We start from the raw sequence: 20,745 nt of genomic DNA, 5'->3' as shown, positions 1-20,745 counted from the left end.
GTACGAGGATAGGGGAAGCGTGATTACTTTTAGCAATATACTTAACTGTATGGATTTGTATAACCAAGACGTTGTAGAGCTAATAATACTTATGTCTGAATTAGATATTCAGAGAGACATTTATATCGGCACCAATTTTGATCCCACCAAAACCATTTTCATGTAAAATGTTGCCAAAACGAGACCATATGAGTCGCACTGTCAAAATATCAGATCCGCAGGTAGAGTCAAGCTTCCAGCATTAGACACCCTAACTCTACAAGCCCTAACTTCACTAACTCTACACCTCAGTCAAAATTAGATATCAGTCTAATATCAGTGTACGTTCGAATTAGCCTGTATAAAACTTTGACATTTATGATAGGTTAGTAGTACATATTATTAAATTGCACAACGGGACTTAATCGCGTATTTATGTTTTAAGATTTACCTCCGACGTTAAAATATAAATAGAGCGATTGTCCCGTTGTGCAATTTAATAATGTTTAATAATCGTGAAAGTTTAAATCAGTGTGTTGAGTAGTACATATGTCCTAAAATTTTGTCCCAGGTCCAGACGATTCACATTTTTGGGAAATACAATTTCGAATAGTGTTTACCGAGAGAACTAGTATTCCTATCTTAAGCTTACTATTTTATAATAAGCTAGCTTTACAATGATTTCGGGTTTTTAGTTTCGTCATATAAAGCCATCTACCGGATATCCATGAAACGCTAAAGTTTACCAATGAACATTTGTAAGTTACCTTAGCTTCAATCACAACTTAACGTACAGTTAAATAAGCCACTAACTGTAGTACGTGGTACCACTTGAGTTCTGTAGATGGCACTGTATAAATTGTTTGCATAGATGGCGCCGCTGTGGTAAGTTTAGTTTAAGTTTGCCTGGCGCCGAGCTCTACGTGTTTTCGAGAGCTTTACCACCCGACTTCGGTTTATCACGGACAACTTTTAGTAACGCTGTACATTGCGGCATCTATGATGTTACCGGCAGTATCGTTACATGCTGAGCGAGTAATGTAAGACGGTTGAGGGTTTTATAGTGTTGTACACAAGGTGTTTGTGTTTCGTAGTGAGCTGGTGGAGTTGTGAACGCGGGACCGACACCGGGCCGCCGGTGGCAGTAGATACGTGTTCCCCGCGGTGACAGGTGGCCCGCCGCCCTCACGCAAGTAACTCGCGCTCGCGAAACCGTCCCTTTTGTTTATAACACTTGTTGTGCTCCCGGTTCGATGACAACCAGCGGGGGAGTTTCCTAAAGTTCGTTTTGAAACTTGAAATGTGAACTTTCAGTGTCGTGAAGTGGTTGGGGAAAACTAAACGGCGTGATTAGTCATGTTAACAAGTACGATTAAAGTGAGATTATTAACATAACTTTGAAGATTTTGATTGACATAGTTCCAGCATGGACTTTGCTGGTGTGATCGAGTCAAGTTCTCAACAAATTTAGTCACCGTAAGTAAATTTAAAAGTTCGTTCCCACGTTTTTTGTAGGTAGTCAAGATGGAGCATAATTTGTGTGAGAACCGGAGCGTGATGAATAGGGAGTTCTCATGAAGTATACGATAGTGATAGAACTGTGTTGTAGAACATAAAGCACTAGTGTGAGGCCATGGTCGAGTTGAATGGCCGGCGCCGCGGGCCTCGGACGTTGCCGTGCATACCCAACCACCCGGCCGGCGGCTCGCGGTCGCGGTCGCAACGTTCTTACCGGGCCGTAATAATGTGATAGGTATTATTGTCCTTACGGATCTAGTCACAACTTAAACCATTTTATCACGACCATATAAATGCTTATCAGAATGAAATAAGAGTTTATTCTCGTCTAAATTATGGGCTTGATGTGCTGGCTGCATAAAGAGCTAAAAATGTTTGAGGACAAAAAACTTAACTGTTCATTTAAAATTAGGATTTCTACGGTTTAGTTCTGTAGCTGGCATATTCTGAAATGAAGGACGCCAAGTGTGATAGTTAGAATCTAAACATCTTAGATGCCTAGTAATTACTAGGGCTAAGTTAACAAACCCCCAGAATTACAAAAAAATGCTAAAAAATATAAGATAGCAATTCTTACATTGTTACTTGCTCTACGATGCTGATTACGGCTGTTGCCCAGGACTTGGTTTCCGTGGATTTTTATATTGGTTGCTCTACATATCTACATGAACATAAGTTGAAAACACGTGATACATACTTGTGTCACAATAAAGACACTGTGACACAAATGTCACGTGTTTTCAACTGCTGGACGAAGACTTCCAAAGTTTCAACTCCCTCAATCGGAAAAAAATATTTGTGCTCGACACAAACTGTCAATCTTCTCTCAACCCCATTGTAGAAAGTATTTTCCAAAACTCACTCATACTTGACACATTTTCGTTCTAGATACTATGTAGATACAAAGTTTTAACACCTTTTCTACCCCTTGAAAAGATGAATAAAAAAAATACTGATATTACATCTCTTGTTTTCTAACGGTTTACACCGTTTTCTCCGTAGTTTCACACGGGTCTACAGTATGGGGTTCTTCAAAAAAGGAGTGTACAGGTTTTTAAAAGGTCGGCAACGCGCATGTAACACCTCTGGAGTTGCAGGCGTCCATAGGCTACGGTGACTGCTTACCATCAGGCGGGCCGTATGCTTGTTTGCCACCGATGTGGTATAAAAGTTTCAAGAAGTGCCCCTCAAACAAATGTTTGACCCCAATTCAAACTTTCAACCCATTTTTTACCCAATATGGGTGATGATGAATACATCATCATCATCTGAGGCAATACAGCCGCGGGTGGGCCTTAGCCTAGTCAAACAAGTCTCTCCATTCCGATCTATTTGTGGCCTTCCTTCTTCAACTTCTCACTCCTAAGGTCCTGATGTCCTGGTATACGCCGTCCAACCATCTGAGCTTGGGCTTGCCTTTACCTTTACCTCTGCGGCCCTCCGGTCGGCCTTCTAGAAGGCGCTTGGGTACCTGGCCTCGTCCATTCGTATCACGTGCCCTGCCCATCGCAGGCGTCCGATCTTTATGGTCTTAATGACGTTAGGCTCATATTTTTAACCCTATTAGGGGCTGAATATTCAAAAACACTGCTGTACATGTCTTCTTACGGTCCCGTCCCGTACCTACCTACTCAAATCGTTCCCGTTACTAACTTTTAACCTCCTTAAGATTTTTTAAAAACGCTGAAATTACTTTTATTGTACCGTAATATTGTGTCTTCCTAGTTTCCTACCAAGTTTCAAATCCCTTACTCACAAAAGTTTTCGTTCCGGTAAGTAAGTAATCAAAGATTAATAATCGATGCACATAAGTAAACACATTTTTTACGGGACTGATCCATTAAACAAGTAGGTAGGTAAGTCAATGTTTCTCGAGAAGCGCTTTCTTATATCAAGATGGGGAAAAACCAATATGGTAACGCTTTCTTTTGCACTATGTGGGTAATGAAGCAGCAATTTCAACCAGTTCTGCAATAAGAACCCTGTTTAGCAAGGCAGGCTTTTCATTCAAGCGTAAATCATTTCTTGCTTAAACTTGTTGTGCTATCAAGTTTTTAAGATCAAAAATAAGGTGAAAAATCCGTATTAAGCAGTTAAGCACTTGTAATGTATTACTCAATTGCCGAGTGCCAAAATTCTATTCAATAAAATCTCCCAACGCCTGGTTGATGCGTCCGGTGATCAGAGGACGGGCAGCTACTTTGACCAAGCGGCTAAGCCTGGCCATTCAAAAAGAAAACGCTGCCAGCCTGCTGCCGGGCGCCTTCACCTACAAAGGAGACCCTAAACCAGCGGTCGGCATTGTCGGCAACCTTTTAGCAGCCAAGGGCCAAATAGTAGTTACCGAAGTTGACGCGGGCCGCACTTTGTTAATATTTATGACTTTATCAAACATTCTCGTTTGTCAATATTATGTACATACAAAATAGCCAGGGAGGCTCGCGGGCCGCTTGTTGCCGACCGCTGCCCTAAACTAAAGAATAGGTACAAATCATATAATATAATAAGTAAAGGGTCATTACAATTTTGAACCAAACTCTTAGTTTGACGTTCTTTGGGTTCCCAAATGGATCGTGAGAAATAAAAGTTCGTCATCTGCGCATGCAGTTGCGTTCAGGCCGAATGTTAACTAGACCTGAGACCCTCCTGGCTTTTTAAACTATAGCAGCTTTCTTATCGTTATTTCCTTATATCCAATCATGATCATAACTAACAGATCTGCCAGAATAAGATGATATCACAGTGTTCCGACATTTTCTCGTAACTGTCTATAAATAATAAGTTCCTACGCGGGTGAAGACGGTCTCCGGGGGGGCTGCCATCTTTCTTATTTTCGATCTGGAGCTGTCAGTGATAACGAGCTCCATTTCATTCATTAGCCAGCTTCCTTTGGAATTAATGTCTTTTACCATAATTATTTGCTATCACGATTTCCGGAGGCTGATTGATTCACGATGTGGTCTAATATTTTAAATGTTTAACCAACAGCACATACAGCTGAATAATTTGACTTATATCTGAGAACAATAACAGCAGATTAAAAATTAAATGAAAACAAACTAAATGATTTTGTTCAATAAAACAGTAAGTACTTAGGTAAACATGTTGCAAGATGTTTTAACTTGCCTGAAAGATTTAAAAGGATTATTCTTTGACAGCTATGAGGACCATATTTTGTGTAATGTTAAAATACTTTTAATCTACTTACTAGAGCTGCGTGGGAATTATTGTGGGTCTAAAAAGAGTGAGAATGAGTCACAGCTAGCACATGTTTTCATTTGAAAGTCGGCAGTCGGGATACGGCCGGCGGAGTCTTGGCGAAGGGGTCAAGTGCCCTCTTGTCCTCGATAGGGATTTGTAAAATCACGATCCGCCTTGGCACTACACTCTTCTGTGGTTCATTCCGTCAATAGGGTGTATTATATATATAGACTCGGTAGACAGATTGCACAGTACCTAATGATTAAAATGTACCAATGCATTAAGTAACATAAAACATAAGGTAAAAATCGGAACAGAAGGTTCACTCGTTAGCTCGCCTTATTAGCGGTGTGTAATGGAGCCCCCGAAAGAAAACTTGGAACTGTAAAATATTGTATCAGGACGACATATGCATGCATAAAATATTATTGTTAAAGTAAGAGTTACTTAGTTAGTTTCAAGAAATATTAATATGTAGATATAGATAACTGCACTGTTAAATCCTAATATTTATTAAGATCGAAAGGTTTTCAAGTTATAAGAAATATTTATCAATATAAATTAAAAATATATATAAATATTTTAAAATGGTTAGGTTATTATGCACATATTATTATTTCGGACGACCGCATGTAAAAAACGTGTACAATCAAAACAGACACATTCAACGCAAATCTAATTACAGAAGTGGGCACGTTTTTGCTCGTAAATTTTAGCACAAATTAATCGAATGACGGTTTCCGTGATCAAACGGAATCTATGTGATCCAAATCTGTATGCATGGAGTATTCAATATGAATGTGCGCGGACGACGGGCGCGCTGACCGGCAGGCGCGGGCAGCGGGCAGCGGGCAGTGGCCGGTTGACAATAGGAGGCTTTGTTGCACAATGCCCATTTCCGATTACCAGATTCACCAGATTGAATTGAACGCCGTCACTGCGGCTGTGCCACCGGCCGTTCAATTGAAATGATTTTCGCATCATATGGCTCACATGCTCCGATGCTTATAAGTGAAACAGCCAAATCTCAGAATCGTGGCTATCATGTCGTGGTACCTACTTCGTTCAACCCGGTTTATTGGGATTATACCGTTTTAACTCTTCAATATTTCGTGTTTTCTAATGAACTAATAGGTACTAATAGAGTTAAAAACGTCTAAATATCAGCGTCTTAGTAAGCTAAATACATACGTACGAAAAGTCCTTACATTTTTGGATTTACAGGGAGTATTATTAGATATAATGATGACGGTTCAGTATTTATATAAACAAATTCAGCCAACACTTGCTATTTTACAACGCTATCTCAGTGCTTTGAACTCGGAATTTATACAAGCATCAAACGCGTTTCCCATCAAAGCTGTTACCGTTTCAAGATTGTTTCTGTTCTCATTAAAGGCAGAACTATCGTCTGTCGCTATCGGAACATTGTTACGGTCGTGTGAGTCGTGTGACGCCGCATTTTTCTTCTGTTTATCTTCCTTTGTCGCGTCGCAACAATCTCACGTTACCGGCAATGGCTCTGACATCGTGTTTGCAATATGTTGCCTTCCTTTTACGATCGATTCTTCGTAATCAATTTCATCGGATGTTGAACATTGCTTTGAATCATGGTAAAATAAATTTAATGAGTTGGACACCATATCACTACTAAACTAATTGTATCAATACAGTATTATGTAACGATTGCCCCCAGCGATTAACTTGTAGCTGGTTATGTATTTGGCTGTGTGATATCATAACAAATGCTTAAATATACATATATACCAATGTATTGTTAAGATGCCGCAAATACTCATATCATTCAATACCCACTTTATAAGCTGACTAGGTCATTGAGCCCTCGGAACTGAACTCGAATTTGATGACTTGTGCATATGTGCATGTGTTTTAAATGCACAGCTTTCTCTTCAGTCGTACCCGTCTCCTTGAAGATCTTTCTGAACTTCATTGATCATGCCGCTCTGACCTCGAGAGTTAGTGTCCAATGACCAATGAAGACTTTTTGGCAGCATTGTTCAATTCTTTCCCTTCCTTCAACTTTACCACGCTGAATTAGCCGAGTCAGAGCAACAGATTGCACCAGATCTTCCACACTTCCCAAGTTCTATCTGCTTGCGGGTCCTAAAACCTTTCTAATGTATTGTAAGTACATTATGTAGGTTAAATGCTATTCAAAATAAAGGCTACATGTTCCTTTGTATCAATAGACTCATTCAATGTGATTTAAAGTTAAATAGATTTGCCAGAGATTTGCAGACAAACACTCAAATTGATGAAATAAGTTTTCTACTAATTCCTGTAAACGACTGGGCGAGGCATAATTGAATGGTGGCTAGCTGACACGCTCTGCAACTAAGTCCCAAAGCTTGACTACAGTTTTGCGGTTTCCAACTTCACCAACTTGTCATAGGACCTGATTAATTGCTATGTCTTGTAAAATGTCGTCATAATAACGAATATACATACCTATGTATAATGGTTCAGGTTTGGCTTGACACACATCTTATTTAGGTCGTAATAAAACTGTATTTTAAATTTCAATACACTTTTCAATAACGTGCTTCATTTTACTACGATTACCTATAATTAAAAAAAAATGTCTTTTATATCTCTTACTCGCCACAGTTTTCTAACTTCTATGTAATTCGAAAAGGGAGCCAAAGTCGCGCCTGAGGTTTTCTTGTTAAGTATTTCATTTAACCTTTTTGGTATGCGGGTGAGGGAGGACATTAATTAACAACTTCCATAATTGTTTCGAAATTAATATTTTCCAGTCGCCACTCAGGCATTATGATTAGCTTAGGTATTTTGTTACTTGTTTTGTTTGTTTACCTTTTTATCAATATTCTCTGATTAAGTATTAATATTACTCTAACGTATTATAATAGGTCACTTTTGGACAGTGTTATCTCGGGTCACATTAAACTGATCAATAAACAAATTTAAATAATGTCACTGTAATAAAATAACCAATTTTATGAAACTGCCTACGGCAAATTGAGCTGTCTGGCTTTATGTTTAAATGCTCCGGGCATTCAACACTACAAACGTTTACCGTTAAAAGATAATGAGCAAAAATTAATTCACTGCAAGCAAAATGTCGAATTCACTAAGTAGAATTAAATTTAGCGAGATCATGCTTGAGGGGCTCGGCGTGCTGAACACCGGCTCGTTGTAGCGAAAATTTAGACGAATTTGCGACGATTGCGTTTCATTAAGAGGCGTTTTAGTGCAGAGGCGCTTTGTAAGGCGGTACGAGTGCGGCGCAAAACAAAGTTTAGAGGGGTTCTTCGTTAGTTGCTCACTCGCAAGCACAGATTACCATGGTAAGACACCACATTATGAAGCGTTTACGAATACTTGAGCGGTTATCACACATATTATGCGCTCTTATTGTTGTCAAAACTCCGCATGTGATGATCCGCATATCCATGAAACGTCATATACATACAATTGAATTTCGTCGTTGTGCTTTCATACTCCATAAGTCAGGAAGCACTAATGCCTCGTCTCTACGACTGAGAATCCTGTACTCCGTCTTGCAGGTAAGTAATCTATGTTCACAGGTAGAGGCGCGGTGAATATATTAATCGCGAATGTACGAACTTTATTCTTACGCAAAGGTAACTTTATACTCCGCAATGCTTGTTACTGTGAGCTCCGCTGAGCTTAAAGTGCTGAATAGAATTGTGTGAATTTGTGTGTTAGGTAGCTACCCTTGTAACGCTAGGAAAGACTAGCATTCTTTGCGTAGACTGCTGACTTCGATGAAGGACGAATGGCCGAATAATTATACCTTAAATTACTTAGTGAAAAATATAACCGTTGACTTTGGCTTAGCAAAAACTACAAAAAAAAATTTGAAGTGAAAACTTCTTTGGCAGCGCTGTGCACTTTTTGTGATGGGGAAAAAATGTTAAATTCGCGACAGCGTAAGACGTAAGACGCTTCGTAAGACGGACACGTGACCTGATCGTAAAACTGTTACAATGTCATTGAGTTTTCACTTCTGCCGGCACTCCCGGAGTGCAACCCGTTGTTTTTTTTTTTTCTAAAAACCGTTATTGTAATTTAAGATACATATCTGTTATTGGCGTCTATTTTTATAATAATAATAATAATAAGCCCGCAGGGCAGCTTGTGGCGAGCTGTTGGGGAGTAACGACCCCACGGACCCGAGTGCTCCCGAGAGTCGGTCAGGGTCTCCGTCTCCGGCGTGTCTTCGTCGGTCGGAGTGGACCCCAAGGGGACCCGCAGGACTCAGCTCTGGCTTGCCTTTATTGGCCGTCCAGAGAGGAGTCGCTAGAGCTATATGCTCCAGGGGTGGAAGTGTTAAAGGGCATAACGCCGCGAGTAACTTCGGAGAAAGCGCAGCACCACCTCTCGACACCCCTGAGCCGCTCACGCCGGTGTTGCGCCTGGCCGTCTTTACGATGGCGCATCAGGTGCCCATCTAACGAGTGGCGAGTCACCGCCTGCCTCGATAACACTGTATAACACAATGTTATGGCAGGTTCCCGGAACTCTTAGCAATAGCCCAGACTTATTTTCCACCCAAATTTAAACCATAGACCAGGACTCTTTCCATTTTTCTATAATAGCTCCCAATGCCTGCTGAAACCGGTTTACGGGTATCTATTTATGTACCCGTGAATGGGTTCCAGCAGGCGTTCTACATGACATCAAAGCTCTCCAAACGGCCTCTACGTGTTGGATCTATATCCCCACGCACGCCTTATAAATGACCGGGCTTAAAAACCCGAGAGTTTGTAACGGAGATACAATAATAATAATAATAATAACGAGTTCGCAACGGCGCCTGACACAGACGGATCCAGTGACGAGGGCGGGCCGCCGCCGCCGCCGCCACGACCACCTGCGCGACGAGGGCGGCCACCGCTGCCGGCACGCTTGGGGCCTGCGGGACATCCTGCCCCGCCCACGGCTCCCGCTGCCGGTGGTATAGTGCGACGCATGAGATGGACTCGAGACATGAACGAGAATGTCATGCGCGCCTATTATGGGGCTACAGAGGGGGGAACACAGCTATCCGCCTATCGTTCGAGAATACTGCCTCTGTTTCAGGCTCTTGAACCTACCATCACCGTGTCGGAGCAGCGATTATCGGATCAGGTGCGCGTCATTCAGCGGCTAAAGCGCTTGGATGACGCGACACTTGATCGGCTTCGCCAGGAGGCTCTCTCTGCTCGCGCGGACTCCACCTCGGTGCGGGATCTGCCCGCCACGTCGCCGGATCCGGTGCCCGCACCCGACCTGGCACCGGCGGCGCCACGGGTTGATTTCTGTACCGACGAGGGGGACTTCGCGAGTCAGAATGTGAGTACAATTGCTAATGAGCAACTGAGGAGGACTTTGGAAGAGGCGATTACGCAGTATCGCGCCACAACCAACTCTAGGCCCCGATTACCACGTCTGCCTATGAATAGACGCAATCTAGCGCTGATGGGAGGCCTAAACGCTTTACTAGAACCACATCTGCGGACTAGTAAAGATTTAGATGATACGCACTCGATCATGTACTGCGGAGCCATCGCGGCGTGCCGTGTTGCTCGCGTCAAGTTCCCGGACGCTGAACGTGCACCTAGGACCGCCGGAGGTGTCCCTGCATGGCAAGTGCGGATCGAGCGACGTATCAGCTCGTTTAGGACTCTCATCGCAAAGCTGATCTGCTTCAGGGAGGGCAACAATCGCCCCCGAGTAATGCGCTTTGTGAACCAGGCGTTCGCGGGGACGGATATCAGGCCCCGCGACTACATGGCCAATGTCACAGAGCGCATCGACTTTCTAAAGCAGAAAGTCTATGCATGGGCAAACCGTATTCGCCGCTACAGAGAGCGTGTGGATCGATTTCAGCAGAATCGCCTTTTTCAAAGTGACCAAAGGAAGGTGTACCGAAAGTGGGAGGAAACCAACCTTCGTACGCCCGACACGCAGCCGCCGGATGTTACTGCCATGACCGACTTCTGGCGTAGCATCTGGTCGGTGCCTGTCGGACACACCGAGGGGAGTTGGATGAGTGTTGTCGAACGTGAGTGCGAGTCCATCGAACCTATGGGGGCAGTCACCATCAGCCCAGAACTGGAAAAGTCCTGGGCCGGATGGATTGCACAACTTCTGGCTAAAGTGGTTCCGATGCTCGCACTCGCGCTTGGCAGCACAATTTCAACAAGCCCTCGAGCTTGGTTCTCTCCCACCTTCCTTAACAACTGGTGTCACCTTTCTGCTCTATAAGTCCGGTAGTACCACGGAAGCGAAGAACTACAGACCCATTACATGCTTGCCTACACTCTACAAGCTCCTTACATCCATTTTGAGAGCAAAAATCAACGCGCACATTATCGCAAACAATATTCTGGCTTTCGCTCAAAATGGATGTCGGGTTGGGTCCCGTGGTACTAAAGAGCTCCTCCTCATAGACATGACCATTTGCCAACAAATCCGGCGGAACAAGGGGGCCCTCTCAGCCGCTTGGATTGACTACAAGAAGGCCTATGATTCGGTGCCTCATTCATGGTTGGGGAGGGTCTTAGAGCTGTATAAAGTTGATGCAGCTTTGAGAGCCTTCCTAAGCGCGTGTATGAGACAGTGGACCACAGTCCTTCGTCAACCAGGAGGCGGAGATGACCGCCCTGGCCCGCAGGATTTTATAAGGATTAAGCGAGGAATCTTTCAGGGCGACAGTCTGAGTCCCCTGTGGTTCTGCCTAGCTTTGAATCCCCTCAGCACCCTGCTGAAGGATTTGGGACTAGGTTGCCGGCTTCGGAGAGAGGGTGTAGTCATTTCTCACCTTCTGTACATGGATGACCTCAAATTATTTGCACCAAATAGCCAAGACTTGTTGGAGCTACTGAAAACCACGGAAGTCTTCAGTAGTGCCATCCACATGGAGTTTGGTGTCGATAAATGTGCGGTTATGCATGTACAGCGGGGGAAGGTTGTAAATTCAACAAATTTACAACTCTCTGAGACAATGTCTTTCAGATCTATCTCTGAATCAGAAACCTATAAATACCTTGGTATGTCACAGTCGTTGGGTATTGAGGACGAGGGTATTAGACGGTCGGTGAAGGAGCGCTTTTTCAGTCGGCTCACAAAAGTCCTTAACAGTCTTTTGTCAGGAGGCAACAAAGTGCGCGCCTTCAACGCCTGGGTAATGCCCCTACTCACATACTCCTTTGGCATACTAAGGTGGACTCAGACCGAGCTGGACGCCCTGGATCGGAGGGTCCGGTCACTGCTCACCACACATCGCATGCTACACCCACGCTCGTCAGTTATGAGATTGTACATCCCACGGAAGTGTGGAGGCCGAGGCTTCCTAAACGCCAAGGATCTCCACAACCGCGAGGTGTACAATCTCAGGAATTATTTCCTTAACAACGAGTGTGGGATGCATCGTGACGTGGTGGCAGTAGACAGGAACCTCACGCCGCTCTCCTTGGCAAACGAGAACTGGCGCAAACCTGTGGTACTAAGTACTGCGGATCGCAAGGCGGCATGGGAGAGTAAGGTGCTACACGGGCGGTTCTACAAGGCCCTCACGGGACCCGATGTGGACCTGCTCGCGTCGGTGAACTGGTTACGATTCGGGGACCTCTTCGGAGAAACCGAGGGTTTTGCCTGTGCAATTGCGGACGAAGTGATGATGACGAACAACTATCGGAAATATATCCTGAAGGACGGTACGGTCGACATTTGTCGGGCATGCCGCCGTCCCGGAGAGTCACTCAGGCATATCATTTCCGGTTGTTCTCATCTTGCTAACGGCGAGTACTTGCACAGACATAATCTCGTAGCCAGAATTATTCACCAGCAACTTGCTCTTCTATATGGCCTTGTGGACCGCGAAGTACCGTACTACAAGTACTTACCTGCGCCTGTTCTCGAGAATGGTCATGCCACGCTCTATTGGGATCGATCTATCATCACAGACAGGACTATTGTAGCCAATAAGCCTGACATTGTGATAATAGATCGATCGCAACGTCGGGCCGTGCTCGTTGACATCACCATCCCCCATGATGAGAATCTCGTGAAGGCCGAGAAGGACAAGTCCAGTAAGTACCTAGACTTGGCTCACGAGATAACCGCCATGTGGGATGTTGATTCGACGATCATTGTCCCGATAGTCGTTTCAGTGAACGGTCTAATAGCGAAGAGTCTCGACCAACATCTTGAGAGACTCTCGCTAGGTGGTTGGATCAAGGGTCAGATGCAGAAGGCGGTGATCTTGGACACGGCGCGGATAGTCCGCCGGTTCCTCTCTCTGCAGCCCTGACCACCGGTAGCTTGGGCCTTGCCCCGCTGCTGGCGGTACCCTAGGTTAGGTTTTTTATAATGTGCTTATATGTTTTTTTTTTATCGTTTTGTAAGTGTTTTTATATTTTACTTTTATATTCATATTATAAAAACCCTAACTTAAGACGGAAAATAAATAAAGAGAATAATAATAAAATGCTTTATTGCACACTACAAAAGAAATGGTACAAAAGTATGAACAGGTACAAATATGTAGGTAACAACAGGCGGACTTATCGCTAAACAGCGATCTCTTCCAGACAACCTTCAGATAGTGAGAAGGCGAAACAAATTCAGGTTAACGGGTGGTGCGAAAATAAAACAAATAATAAAAATAAAATACATATACTACAAATATAAGAAATAAAAATATACTACATTTATTACTATAATCAGATTTATAATCAGCTTTATTAAATAATTAATACAAGTATTTTATTAGAAGCTAAGGTGCAACTATCAAGCTACATAGATAGTTGGCTAAGGCACACTAATCTTCATACGAATTGACACAAAGGAAGGATGAAGAGACAGTGTTAGGGACGCTTCCATGCCTTCTCATCTTCATATTCACTAGCAAATGGTATTATAAAGGCGCCCCGGGTGAGGCCACAAGCATTATTAATATTCCATTTAGCCGCGCCGACTAAGCTCAGCAAAATCTGAGCACAGAGAATCCTTACGTGATAACTGCAACTTTTTAATTAACACTGATTTAAAGCCACAAAAACTTAACGAGCCGTCCCTTCCGCAAATCCGCATCCTTCCTTTGGCTTCCGAACGCCGAGCCAGCGAAAACTTGGAGAAAGCCACTGACACCCATTTTGAAGTCAGATTTCATAAAGCGTTTGTGAAACACTTAATACTTATCCCTATAGAATAGCCGTTGGCCTTTTTATTTGACAGACTGCCCAACAATACACCCACAAGAAATAAGCCCGGGCTCCAGCATAATGACAATATAATTATCGGGGTCCATAATGAATAATACGAATCTAGCATTATCCCAGGCGAGTTGAAAAATGTTAAACTGTGGGCGTGTCCGTAGGTGTATGGAGCTGAGCCGGTGAGTCCGACAGCGCGCTGCTGATTGCCGCGGAGCAGGACCGCCGCGGGCTACCTGATGTAATTTGTGAGCCAACAAATTACTCATAATAATAATGTGCCTACTAATTTTAAAAAGCAGACTTTAAATCCTTTATCTCGGTTTGAAAGCAAGCTACAAATTATGTGTGACTCAGCGCCGATCTTGCATAAGTAGTTTGCGTCTTTCGGTCCCGCTTGTAATTTAGTAGAGTCGTGTTCAAAGCTCCGCCTACTTTGGATAGAAAGTAATAAAAATATTATCCTTCATCGGGCGCCTACGTAATAAATAATTCACTTTTGTTAAGTGGCATGGCACAAACAAGATTTGTCAAATGATATATATATAATATTTACCCAAATATTTGTATTTTCCCCTACAATTCACATATTCAATCGTCGTCAAACCAATATGTCACTCGTAAGCCATTCGTGACTTGTTTTGGCTTCTTTCCACAGTGTTGCCAGGGCTCTGGAGTCCTAAGTTACGTTTCGTTTCCCTAAAAGTCACGTTTTTGCTGCTTAAGTCACATTTTTATATTATTGTTGTATGGGTAGGTATAGCTGGTCAAGCAAATCTTGTCAGTAGAAAAAGGTGCGAAATTCTGATTTTCTATGAGACGATATCCCTTCGCGCCTACATTTTTTAAAATTTGCCGCCTTTTTCTACTGACAAGATCTACTTGACCAACTTTTAAATCGATTTTGTTAGAAGAAATTCAGAAAATAATATATTTTCACAAAAAATCTATCATATAAGGTTAATATGATTTTTCTTATTGAAAGCACACACATTTTCATACTTAATGCTATTTGTGATCGATTTCATGAATTTTAAGGCGTATCCAGACTAGTAAATTTTTCGCCAATCTGATTAAATTGCCCGATCGAATCAGGACGTGCGGACGGAAACGCCAATTTGGCTCGCCGAATTAAACCGCCGATTATGACCGATATTACCGATAAAATGGAGTGCGGACGGAAAAAAAATCCGGGAAAAAAATCAAGAAATAATAAAAGGAACTTACAGGAGTGCCCAGACAGAGGTTATCAAATCGACCGATTGAAAAACTGCCCCAAAATGAAAATACTGGCGTCACAAATTGGTATTCTTGTGTCCGCACTTCATTTTATCGGTCATTATCGGCGGTTGAATTCGGCGATCCAAATTGGCGTTTGCTCCGCACGTCCTGATTCGATCGGGCAATTTAATCTTATTGGCGAAAAATTGACTAGTCTGGATACGCCTTTATTAGCTGGTGTGATGAAAATGAAATAACCGATCGCAGATTTTTTTTGCAGTCACCCAGACAAAGTAATATTGAATTGAACCTATGGTTGACGATATATTCCAAACATTTACGTTGATACGAAATCTTACTAAAAAACAATTATTAATCAAAGTTTACTTACCTATCTATCGAATCGTAAACAAATTCGGAAAAAACACTGTTATTTTCACAGGTAAATAAATAAAAGCGCGAAGCGTGAAATCACCGGACCTAGTCACATGAGTCACAGTCAGTCAGTGCGAAAGAATAGTTTTAAAAGTTTCCACTGTTTCCATTGTTCACCGCTCGCGCGACTGCAAGACCGTGCAAGTGCAACTAGTGCAAGCAACGGTTCATTTATTGGCGTCTGTACTCAACTTGCGGCATTCATTATTAATTAAACTTAATCAAAAGAAAATACAAAACCGAACAAGTGCGTGTCGGACTCGCCCACCGAGGGTTCCGTACTTTTTAGTATTTGTTGTTATAGCGGCAACAGAAATACATCATCTGTGAAAATTTCAACTGTCTAGCTATCACGGTTCGTGAGATACAGCGTGGTGACAGACGGACGGACGGACGGACAGCGGAGTCTTAGTAATAGGGTCCCGTTTTACCCTTTGGGTACGGAACCCTAAAAAAGTACCTATATGCGTAAATAATTTACCCCCGGATAAAAATGACACAGTAATGGTTTTTGAGCGCTCAATTATCTCAATATAACTGATGCAGTGCAATGAGTAGTATAGATAGGTACAGACTAAAAGAAATGAACTAAGAAATGAACTAAAAGAAATACACTAAAAAAATAACTACTAGGTATACTATCAAACTAAATAACACCGTCATTCCAAGGTAACAAGTCTCATTTTGCCACGACTATTATAATAAACATGATGGTGGATGTAACGTCAAAGTGTCAGTGCAAGTGTCAACTTGGGTTCGTTCACTGCGTTCCTAAATAATACGAATTGCATAACTAAACTTGTCCAAAATACGACTAGCTTAAAAAGTCACAAAAATTGCCTCATGATCGAAAGTCACGCACATGTCACACGAGAAGGCGAAAAGTCACGAAAAATGTGACTTTTGTGACCATCTGGCAACACTGCTTTCCAACAAACTACTTGTATCCAAACCGTAAGTTGAATGTATTAAAAATAAAAAAGGAATACGTTAAACTTCTCCACATGTCATCTGCCATAGAAGGGCAGTGTTGGTTATTTTAATTTGTGTAACTTCTCAGAAACCTTACATCTTTTATATTCAGTAAAAATAAAAGAAAGATAATTCCGAAGTAGGTACAGGATGTCATTACTGCTGCGGTCTACAAAGGTGTTATTTTTGTTGGGTAAAATTGTTGAAGTTTTTTTTTTAAAGTAGCGTGATCAGTAGATTGGGCCACTAGTTGGTGCGTCGAAGCTTGACGAGTGCCCGAGCCCGAGCCCACATCCCGCAGCCTCCGCGGCATGTTGTGCAAACTTTACGACGTCCGTCCGTCGAGATATGGCCTCTGTTATCAATTTATGCCCTATCGTTTTACATCACACACTGTACCTAAAAGGAAACACGCAACTTATTACGACTAAGTGTAGCGAACGGCCGTAAAAAATCGATCGGTCTCATTTGACTTAATAGGAATACTCGTACATGTAATTGGTAAAGTACTTTCAATTCGAGGTCAATTTTTTTAAAGGACAATCTGTTGCAGTATCAAACGAAAGGTAATTACATAGAGAGGACTTACATCCCATGTTCGACGAATCGATCGACATGCATCCAATTGGAATCCTCAAAATGCAGTTTGGGCTTTATTTAGTTCCGCTGCTACAAAGCTATTCATTCATTCATGCATTGAAACGAACGAAATATTCACGTCTCGTTAGTCAAACGCATTGACAGTGGCATATCTATCAATTTTCCAATACTTTTTAGTTTATAAATGTGTAGTTGAGTTTATTTAGGTTATTGTCCATTTGAAAATACCAAGGTAAAGTAGGTAGGTACCTACCTAACTAGGCGGGTGTAATATAACATAGAAATGAAATACCTATATATTCAATATAAGATAGTATCTTTAAACAATTAAGAACCAACACCAATGTTTTTATACTGACGGAATGTAGGTAGGTACCTACCTAACTAGGCGGGTGTAATATAACATAGAAATGAAATACCTATATATTCAATATGTAGTATCTTAAAGATACAATTAAGAACCAACGCTAATGTTTTTATACTGACGGAATGTTAATAGCTTTTAAAATATGTCTAAAAAGACAAGTTCTAAGAGTATGGGCACTTCTGGGTCATTCTCTGAGAATACATATGTCTGCGGTTGTGTCTAATTGCCACGACTCTTTACATACATTTTGTATGAAAACATATATGAATCGCGGCAATTAGACCGTAGACATATTTTTTTGAGAATGACCCTTCTTATCATATGACGTAATAAGTACCATTAATAAAAAAGGTTTTGTCAATGTTCAAAGCAATGTATGTAGTTAATTTGGTTTTCAAAGGACCTATTATCTTTCCCGGGCTCACTTGGGAGGGGGGGACACAAGGATGCGGGGGCTATGTCAATGTCGTATTACACACATGATGATTAAATGTGTCTTACTGTGCATGTCATTTATTTACAACATAATAAAAACACTGTGTCTTACTACATTATCAAACATTGCAAATATTTATTAGCTTTATTATAAAATCGGAAGGCGTATTCTGATTGTAATAACAGGTTATGAATTTGATCTGAATTTGTTGTGGATACGATCCATCTGTGTCAAAAGTCAAAAGTCTTTCCACAATAATTATAGCTTAAAGTTACCACAAAAGCAAATTATAACCTAAACAATGTAAATTTACTATAACAACATGGCAGATTTTGTAGAATCTTGTACTGAAGCCAGAACAAGGAAATAATATTCTTACATTGTATTTGGCTGAGAACTCTATGCAATATGCTAACTTCAATATTCGTATGCAAAATTAAAAAAATACTCTAGCATTTTTATGAGCATTTCTGTTACATAAAACGGGATTTTTATAAAATTGTCGTATCATATATTATAGCGTATATTACACATAATGAAGTATCAAATTAAAGCGTTAGGTACTACATATCATTTGATTACATATAATGGCTGACAGCTTTTGGGGTCCGATCCGTCCGATTACAAAGCAGTGCTTAGTAGGTAAGCACTAAAAGTTGTTGCTGGTTATATGACTTTAACCTTTAACCATTTGACATTTATTTCTAGTCATTCGATTTCGAACCGTAATTCTTAATGTAGAGATGCGTTTTTGTTTTAAGTATGATGGCAAGTACAGGTTACCGCTACGGACTAAAGGGTTAATTATGTTTACATTTTGTAGTCAACTAGTCACTCTTTCCACATACAGATGATGTGATAAAAACGAATTAATTGAAGTGTTTTGAACCACGCGAGAACCACGTTTTTTCTTATAATATCTGTCTGGTTTGATATTAAAGCAAAGCAATAAAGTTGTAGAAGTAGTGTCTAAGCGGCCAGCGCCATCAGTATGCGAGAGGTCTGCGCGTGTTGGTATGCATTGGTGTCCGCTCGCACCTCTTTGTTGGTGTTTAAAATGCATAGCAACCACTTGCCTCAATACAACCAGTGTACTTACAATCTCCGATTACCCATACCTGTTACAAATCTCGAGGTCACACTTATACTTGACGAGTGAACGATTTGTATGCAATGGTCAGAACAAGACTGTTTATATTATAACCATAACAAAGAGTTACGGCCACAAAGAGTTACAAGACTGTTTATATTATAACCATAACAAAAAGTGACATTTTTGTTTGAAGAAACGTCTCATTTGACACTGACACATCTAATCCATATCGTTTCTAGATCTGTTAATTGCCATATCTTAAAGTTCGAATCGGGCAGTTATTCTTACGGCTGCAAACGCCTTTCCAAATTGAAGGAGGTCTGACGTTAGATACATAGAACAGGAGTAAAAGTTTTACAGCGCTCGTAATTTGAAAGGTATTTTTTGGGTAATAAACGGAAATTAGGTTGTGAAAAATGGGGGGGAATGCTAGAATGCTATCATAAAAACGTGTCGATGTTATTTTGGTTTGTTCTAAGCGACTTTGTAGCCCTCTTAAATGCATTTGTTTTTTTATAATAACAATTTTCATATGTTGAAAGAAAAAAAATCCACACCATTTCAAAAACGAGTTACCTCTAACTGATTTTGAACAGTTTTAGTGCATTTCATTTTACATGCAAAAAAGGGGAAGCGGGAATTTTTTTTTTTATAGTTTACTTTAGGTATATCAGGTAGCTTTAGTTCGTAGAAAATTTTATTTGACCTGACTCGCTCGTATTAAAAAATACTACTTATAGAGTACTAGTTGACTCTGCATTGATCACTTCACTCTCTCACTCTGCAATAATAAAGTGTGGCAATGTCTTCATAAATGAAATGTCACTTCATTTTGTTCTGTCAAAACGGTGTATAGTTAGACAAACTAGTTCAATTTAAGCTAAGGCCTCGGCTTAAGACCAATCTGAAATTGTATGTAGATTGGTTTGTACCTTGGATAACAAACTTATTTAAAAAAATTGTGATATCCGTTATTGGAAACTCTAACTACATCAAACTTTTATTTAGTGGCGTGATAGTCACAACACCGCCAGCCAGCACATACCCATCGCCGTATTTTTTTATAGTTTCGCTACTCTCGCTGCATGTTGCAAAACGACAATTACTGACAATTTATATGTATAAAATGGTCACAACACCGTGGAAACAAAAGCGTATAAAGCTGGCCCCAGCGGCGTCGCTAACGCTTCGATAATTGGCCATATTGGCTTTTCCGTGCCTATACTTATACCTACGCTACGAACATGCAGTCATATACTAGCGTAGCGTTTACACTTTTCTCAAATATCGTTATGATAGTATAGAATTAAAATAATATATTGTTTCTTAATCTCTTTGGGCATAATGTTAAATCCATGCAAACTCAGCTTTGCATATCCGCAGTTACTATTCAAGACTAAAATGAAAGAAAAATGTAATCAATACCCAGGATTAACAATTACATAACTCCCCAAACAAAGAATACAGATACATATAAGAAAGAGCAGTAATTTTAGGCGCTGTAGAACTGTTAAGGAGCATAATTTTGCAGAAATAGTAAAAGTGACTTATGGTGATTGGAATAATATCAGTTTACCCGTTTCTTATTCAATTCACAAGCAATCGGTGTTCAAAAGTGCGACGCTGCACTATATTAGATTGTGGTTCTAATTATAGGAGCAGGCCCTAAAGGAATAGTTGTTATGTGACAGTAATCGCTTGTGGGAAAGAAAAAATA

At 41.2% G+C, this 20,745-nt stretch overlaps 1 protein-coding gene across 1 annotated transcript in view; it reads left to right on the top strand.

Annotated features, from left to right (window-relative positions):
- The first annotated feature begins 850 nt into the window (after positions 1–850).
- Positions 851–20,745, top strand: part of LOC134789953 (band 4.1-like protein 4) — an 81,741-nt gene continuing 61,846 nt past the window's right edge. Inside the window, exon 1 of the mRNA XM_063760683.1 lies at positions 851–1,455. The gene's annotated coding sequence lies outside the window, so the exon portion shown is untranslated. The remainder of the gene's footprint in view (positions 1,456–20,745) is intronic.

The sequence above is a fragment of the Cydia splendana genome, chromosome 4 (genome assembly GCF_910591565.1).
Source record: "Cydia splendana chromosome 4, ilCydSple1.2, whole genome shotgun sequence".
In the NCBI taxonomy this organism is placed as follows: Eukaryota; Metazoa; Arthropoda; class Insecta; order Lepidoptera; family Tortricidae; genus Cydia; species Cydia splendana.
Note: the sequence above shows the minus strand (reverse complement) of the source record. Positions and strands in the feature narration are given on the sequence as shown.